This window comes from Oryctolagus cuniculus, chromosome 8 (genome assembly GCF_051225735.1).
Source record: "Oryctolagus cuniculus isolate XC-2025 breed Fujian yellow rabbit chromosome 8, ASM5122573v1, whole genome shotgun sequence".
NCBI lineage: Eukaryota > Metazoa > Chordata > Mammalia > Lagomorpha > Leporidae > Oryctolagus > Oryctolagus cuniculus.
This window is the reverse complement of record NC_142874.1, coordinates 96,186,895-96,194,747: the sequence shown is the minus strand read 5'-3', so window position 1 is coordinate 96,194,747 and position 7,853 is coordinate 96,186,895. Positions and strand designations below refer to the sequence as shown.

Below are 7,853 nucleotides of genomic sequence, written 5' to 3'. Positions count from 1 at the left end.
AGGACCTGAGGAAGGGGCCATCCATATCACACAGCCCTGGAGCCACACTAATTGATGCCACAGCCCCAGCATCACTCAGGCTTGTCGACAGAACAAGGGGGCAGCCACCCTTACCTCCATAAGCAAAGAGAATAAGGCCTTCTCTAACACACTCACCAGGAAGAATGACACCGAACTCCCTGTGGGCCAAAGATACACACCTAAGGAAACCCTTGTTAATATCAAAACCACACTTCTATCCCTATGAGCTACAGCAGGCAAGAAAAAGCCAAGCCCAAAATCAGCAGGAGGTGAGAAAATAATAAGGATCAGAGCAGATATAAGTGAAATCAAAACTAAAAACAAACCCCAGCAAAACCAAAAATTGGTTTTTTGAGAAGACAAACAATATAGGTAAACCTTTAGCCAAATTAACAAAGAAAAAAAAGAGAAAAACCTTGAATAAATAAAATTAGAGATGAAAAAGGAGACATCACAACTGACCCCACTGAAATAGAAAGGATCATAAGAAACTACTATGAAGAACTAAATGCTAATTAAACTGGACAACCCTGAAGAAATGGATAAATTCCTGGATTCATACAACCTATCAAGATTAAATCAAGATACAGATGGTGGCAAAAAATATTCTACATGAAGGGTCTCTTTGAGTGAGACCCCAGTGGAAAGAAGGGGCCATCACAGAAAGATGTACTTTTCTCTGAAGGGAGGAGAGAACTTCTACTTTGCTTATGGCCTCGTCTAAATACTGACAGACTTTGTGGTCACAAAAGTCTTCCATAGCCTTGACAGCTCATAGCAAGAGCCTTGGGTGATCACTGACATAATAAATAAGTGTTAATTGTTAAATTAATAACAGAAGTCACTGTGCACTTACTCCCCATGTAGGACCTCTATCCTTAATGAGTTGTACTATGAGAATTAACTGCAAAATTTTTTCTCGAACAATACTTTTTACGTTTTGTGTGTGTGTGTGTTTGTGTGTGTGAACTGTTGAAATCATTACTTGGTATAGAGTTCTTCTTCTGTATATGAAGTTAATTAAAAATTAATCTTAATGAAGAATGGGATGGGAGAGGGAGTAGGAGGTGGGACAAAAGTAGGGCGGGAAGAAACACTATATTCCTAAAGTTGTACCTATGAAATTTGCATTCATTAAATAAAAACTTTAAAAAGTAAAAAACAAGATACAGATGACCTAAATAGACCCATAACAAGCAACGAGATTGAAGCAGTAATCAAAAGTCTTTCATCAATGAAAAGTCTGGAGCCTAAAGGTTTTACTATTGAATTCTCCAATACTCTTTAAACTATTCCAAAATATCAAACAGGACAGAATTCTGCCAAACTTTTTATGAAGCCAGCATTACTTTGGTACCAAAACCAAACAAAGACACCGCACCAAAAGAAAACTACATATCTACATTCTTAGTGAATGTAGATACAAAGATCAACAAAATACTAGCAAATTGAACTGAAAATCATATCAAAAGGATCATATAGCACAATTAAGTGGAATTTATCCCAGAAGTGCAAGGGTGGTTCAACATTCATAGATCAATAAATATAAATCAATGAATGTAAATCACATCAACAGACTGAAAGACAAAAGCCATATGGTCATATGAATAGATGCAGAGAAAATATTTGATAAGATTCAAAACACCTTCATAATAAAAAAAACTTTACACAAATTAGGTAAAGAAGAAATATTACTGAAAATTATAAAGGCTATATATCACAAACCAATATCCAATATCATACTGAATGAGAAAAAACTGAAAGCATTTCCATTTAGATCTGGAAAAAGACAAAGATGTCCACTTTCTCCACTCTTATCCCATATAGTATTAGAAGTTTTAGTGAGAACAATTAGGGAAGAGAAAGAAATAAAGGGCAACAGAATTGGGAAAGAGAAAGTCAGATTAACCATGTTTGCAGAAAACATGATCTTGTAAATCGAAAAACCTAAACAGTCCTCCAAAGAGCTGTTAGAATTGATAAACCAATTCAGTTAAGTTGCCAGTTACAAAATAAACAAGCAAAAAACAGTAACTTTTTTGTAGGCTAATGACAAATTCATAGAAAGAGAAATCAAGAAAGAAATCCCATTTACAATAGCCACAAAAAAATCAAATATTTAGGAACAAATTTAATCAAAGAAGTAAAAGATCTCTATAATGAAAATTATCAAACATTGATGAAAGAACTCATTAAGCACATGCAAAAATTGGAAAGATAGTCTTTGCTCATGGATTAGAAGAAGCAATATCATTAAAATGTCTATACTACCTACAGCAATCTATAGATTCAATGCAATCCCTATCACAATACCAATGACATTTTTTACAAAACTAGAAAAATCAATCTTAAAATCACTGTAGAATCACAAAAGACCCAAAATAGCCAAAGCAATCCTGAACAAGAAAAATCAATCTGTGGGCATCACAATATCTGACTTCAAAGCATACTACAAAGCTATAGTGATTAAAACAGCATGGTGCTGGCATAAAACCTGATACATAGATCAATGGAACAGAATAGAGAGCCCAGAAAGTAATTCATATACATGCAGCTAACTGATTTTTGACAAAAGTGCTCAGATGGTACAGTGGAGTAAGGATAGTTTCTTCAAGAAATGGTATGGGCGAAACTGGATTTATATAGGTAGAATGAAATTAGATACACACCTCTCATCATATACAAAAATCAACTCAAGATGGATCAAAGACTATGAAGTTTTTGCAAGAAAACTTGGGAGGAACACTGCAAGACATTGGTGTAGTGGGTGACTTCTTAGACAAGGCCCCCAAAGCACAGGCAACAAAAGCAAAACAAACAAATGGGACTACATCAAACTCAGAAGCTTTTGCACAGAAAAGGAAACAATAGAGTGAAGAGACATCCAACAGAATGGGAAAAAATATTTGCAAATCCCTTATCTGGTATAAGATTAATATCCCGAGTATACCAGCAGCTTAAAAAAACTCAAAAACAAAAAAAATCAATCCAGTTCAAAAATGAGTAAAGGACTTTAAAGACAGTTCTCAAAAAGAGTAAGGCCAACAAATGTATGATAAAAAATGTAGCAATATCACTAGCCATCAGGGAAATGCAAATCAAAACCACAATGAGCTATCACTTCATTCATTTAGTCAGAATGGCTAAAATCCAAAACACAGAGAATAACAAATGCCAACGAGGATGTGCACAAAGGGGATACTTATACACTGTTGGTGGGAATGTACATTAGTGCAGCCACTGTACACTGTGCAGCCACATTTTAGAGATTTTTTAAAAATCTAGAGAGATGGGGCCGACGCTGTGGCATAGCGGGTAAAGCCGCTGCCTACAGTGCCAGCATCCCATATGGGCACCAGTTCGAGACCCAGCTGTTCCATTTCCAATCCAGCTCTCTGCTATGGCCTAGGAAAGGAATAGAAGATGGCCCAAGTGCTTGGGCCTCTGTACCCATGTGGGAGACACAGATTAGTGCAGCTCCGACCTTTGCAGCCAATTGTGAGTGAACCAGCAGATGGAAGACCTCTCTCTCTCTCTCTCTGCCCCTCCTTCTCTCTCTCTGTGTAACTCTGACCTTCAAATAAATAAAATAAATCTTTAAAAAAATCTAAAAATATTCTTGCCATATGATCTAGCAATTCCACTACTGAGTATAAACTCAAAAGACTTGGACACAATGTATCAAAGAGATACCTGAACCACCATGTTTATAGCAGCACTGTTCACAGTAGCCAAAAATTGTAATCAACAAAGCTGTCCATCATCTGATGAATGGATAAAGACAATGTGGTGTATATATACATGCACAATGGAAGATTATTCAGCTATAGAAAAGAATGAATTTCTACCACTTACAGCAAAATAGATGCAACTGGAGGACATCATGTTGATTGAAATAAGCTGGACACAGAAAAACAAATACCGCATGTTCTCCATAATATGTGGGAACTAAAAAGAAAAGAAAGATGAAATACCTGTGTGTATCAGTATCACTGCAAATATGATTTTGTGAAACTGTATTATACTTTTGTGAAACCAATGGTTAGAATACTATATTACGATAGTTTTGATGATCTGTGATTAAAGTTTACTGTATATGGACGGCGGAAGTGCAGACACAGGGACCCGCGGGAATATGGCCACCTTGGTCGGGCTACCAGCTGATTGGCAGGGGTTTTGACCACCAGATGAGCCTCATAACACCAACGGCCGTTCGGAGCCGGAAGCCCGACGAGACGCGGGCCGAGCTCAGGGAGGAGGGGTCGGGAGCACACAGGCGAGTCGGAAGGCAGGGAGCGTGAAAGGCAGCTCCGGAGAGTTGTACAGCGGGCTGAGTCTGGCCGGAAGGAGGGGGGCGGGAGCCTCGGAACGCCCGGAAGGGGCGGGACCTTCTGAGGTGGGCGGGACTTGTTGGGCCCGCGCACCCAGCCTGACGAGAAGGCCGGGATTGGGAGCACCGAGGGGCAGGTTTAGTGGGGTGGGCGTGGCCATCGAGGTTGGGTTTGGGGCAGGATCTGAAGGGGGACCTGGGGCAAAACTGGGAAGGGGACAGGTGTGTGGGACCTGGGCCTGGGTCAGCGGGGGCCCCCTCGAGCGGGGCTCCGAGGCGGCGGCGGTGGCATCATAAGTCCAGGCCCTGCCCCACGGTCGCATCTTGTCCCCAGCCCTAGACTCCAGGCCCTGTCCTAGTTCTGCCCTCGGATGTCCGACCGCCCAGAGCCTGCATGCGCCGAGGGGCGCCCCAGGACCAGGAGCTGATGGGTCCGGGGGCCCCTGGGCGGGGGTCCCGGAGCGCCCCTCCTCCCTCGGGACCGGTTGTCCCGGTCCTCGTCTTACCCCTGGATCTAGTATTCAGAGCGGACCAGCGGAGCGGCCTCCGACAGCTGCTGACCCTCTACAACCCCACAGGAACTGCGCTTTGCTTCCGAGTCCTGTGTACAGCACCTGCGAAATACACGGTGTTTGAGGCCGAGGGCTATGTGAAGGCGCAGTCCTGCATTGACATAGTGATTCGCCATGTGGCCCCCATCCCCAGCCACTACGACGTCCGGGACCGATTCCGCATTGAACTGTCGGAGGAGGGAGCCAATGGCCGAGTGGTGGGCCGCAAGGACATCACCTCGGTTCTCAGAGCCCCAGCACACCCCCTTGAGCTGCAGGGACAGCCCAACCCACTGCCCACCCTGGGGCCCCCTGCCGGGACAGCAGCCCCCACGGCCAGACCCTTCCAAGAGACCCCCCGCCAGCAGCTGGCCACCAGCTCCTTCCTGCTCTTCTTGCTGACCGGCATGGTGTCTGTGGCCTTCTTGCTGCTCCCGCTCCAGGACGAAGTGGGCAGCCAGCTGCCCCAGGTCCTGCACGTGTCCCTGGGACAGAAGCTGGTGGCAGCCTACGTCCTGGGCCTCCTCACCGTGGTGTTTCTCTGGACCTGAGCCCCACCCCCCCACCCCCCCACCCCCGGGCAAGGACTCAGGCAGCCACTGTGACCTCTTTCTTTGCCTCTGCGCCCTCCTCCTCCTTCCTGCCCACTCCTCTCCCCCGTCCCCAGAGCAAAATATCCAGGGATTTGTATCATTTTCCAAGTTGAATAAAATAACTTTGTAAAAAAAAAAAGTTTACTGTATATGGATGAAATGGTCATTTTTCCATTCAATTATTGTTTACGGCCATTGTCTATAGTCCCACTAAACTAGGGTCTTTATGCTTATTCTTTTTTTCTAAGATTTATCCATCCATATAAAAGCCAGAGCGAGAGCAAGAGAAAGAAAGAAGCAACTGCTAATCCATTCCCCAAACGGGCAATGCTGGGCCAGTCCAAACCTAGGAACCCAGAGCCTCCTCCAGGTCTCCCACAAGGATAGCAGCAGCCCAAGCACTTGGCCATCTCCTGCCGCTTTTCTCAGGCCACCAGCAGGGAACTAGATTGTAAATGAGCAGCTGGGACTTGAACCAGCAACCACACTGGATACTGGCACTGCAAGTTGTGGGTCCACTCTTTACACCGCAACACTGGTGCCTCTCTTTGCTTTCTAGAAAGAAGAGGGGCCAACCCTGTGGTGTAGTGGACTAGGCCTCCACCTATGTCAGCGGCATCCCATATGGGTGCCAGTTTGTATCCCTGCTGCTCTTCTGATCCAACTCTCTGCTATGGCCTGGGAAAGCAGTAGAAGATGGCCCAAGTACTTGGACCCTTGCATCCACGTGGGAGACCTGAAAAACACTCCTGGCTCCTGGCTTTGGATCAGCCCAGCTCCAGCCATTGTAGCCATTTAAGTGAACCAGAAGACCTCTCTGTCTCTCCCTGTCTGTCTGTAACTCTACCTCTTAAATAAACTCTTAAAAGAAGAAGAAGGAGGCAGAGGTGGAGAAAGAGGAGGGGGAGGAGGAGAGGAGAGAGGAGGAGGAGGAAGAAAACAAGTTGTGTATTCCTAAAGGCTCATGGGTTAAAGTCTTGGTGCTCAGAGTCTCTGTTGGTGGATTAAGGATGTGTGTTATTAGATAGCAATGGGTCCTTACAGTAGAACCCCCATGATCAAATCACTGTGGCTACATAAGGAGACAGCTGATGTGAGGAAGAACGCACTTCCTGTGTCCCTCTCTGCTTCCTGCCCTCAGTGAGATCCACCCCTCAATGTCCTCCAGCCTCGTGTTGTGCCTAAACCAATGGGCCGCCTGATCTCAGACGGTGAATCCCTAAAACTGTGAGCCAAATACACCTTCCTTCAGGAGCACCTCCTCTCAGGTATTTTATTTGAAGCCATGAACACCTGACAAACAATCAATAGGAAAAAAAAAAGTAATGGACACATATTTCCCACATTTTCTGAGAAATATCAACCAGCAGGCATTTGATGTAGTAGTTATGCACCCTTTGGGACACACGCATCCACATCAGAGTGCCCGGGTTAGAGTCCTGTCTCTACTCCCAATTCCAGCTTCCTGCTAATGTGTTCTTTGGGAGGCAGCAGGTGATAGTTTAAGTAGCTGGGTCCCTGCCACCTACAGGGGAGATCTGGATTAAGGTTTCAGCTCCTCAATTTGCTGTAGCCCAGCCCCAGCCATTGTGGACATTTGAGAATTGAACCAACAGATAGGAGCTTTCTCTGCTTTCCCTCTCTCTCCCATTCTCCCCTCTCCCTTCCTCTCTCTCCTTCTCCCTCTCTCTGCCTCTCAAATAAAATAAATACATAATTTAGGAAAATATCAACTCACAGTTCCAAGAAGCTCAGCAAATCACAAGCAGGATCAATACAAAGCCAAACTGTCTACAAACTGAAGATAAAATTTAAAGCAGCCAGGAAAATAATTTACATTACAGAGAAGCAGCTTTAAAAATGATATCTGACTTCTCATCAGAAACCATGGAAGTCAGAGACATCTTTAAGGTGCTAAAGAGGGGGAAGTTAATCTTGAATTACATATATGGCATCTTCAAAAAATTCATAGAAAATGCCTAATATGGAAAAACTGTATTTGTTTTTCTCTTTTTTAAAAAATGTTTTAATTCTATTTTAAGTGGCAAAAATCTGTTTTGTTTTCTTTTTAATTTTATTTAAGGTATAAAAATGTCATGTATTTAACATATACAGATTCAGGAACATAGTGATATTTCCTGCCCACCCTTCTTCCTCCTCCCTCCCCTATTTCCATTCTTTTTTTTTTTTTTTTTTTACAAAGATCTATTTTCAGTTTACTTTATACTCAGAAGATTAACTCTGCCCTTAGTAAGGAGTTCAACAGAGTATGAAGAAAAAAAAAACACTGTTCTTCAACATTCAAGACAAAGGCCATAAACAATCATCGAGTCTCAAAATATCAACCTCACTCCTATA

General features: G+C 43.5%; 1 pseudogene across 1 annotated transcript; it reads left to right on the top strand.

The window, feature by feature from the left end:
* The first annotated feature begins 4,418 nt into the window (after nucleotides 1-4,418).
* Nucleotides 4,419-5,634, top strand: LOC100351680 (motile sperm domain-containing protein 3 pseudogene; annotated as a pseudogene). The gene is made up of 2 exons (XR_016212571.1): nucleotides 4,419-4,488; nucleotides 4,686-5,634. The product of XR_016212571.1 is annotated as a motile sperm domain-containing protein 3 pseudogene (transcript).
* Nucleotides 5,635-7,853: the final 2,219 nt, after the last annotated feature.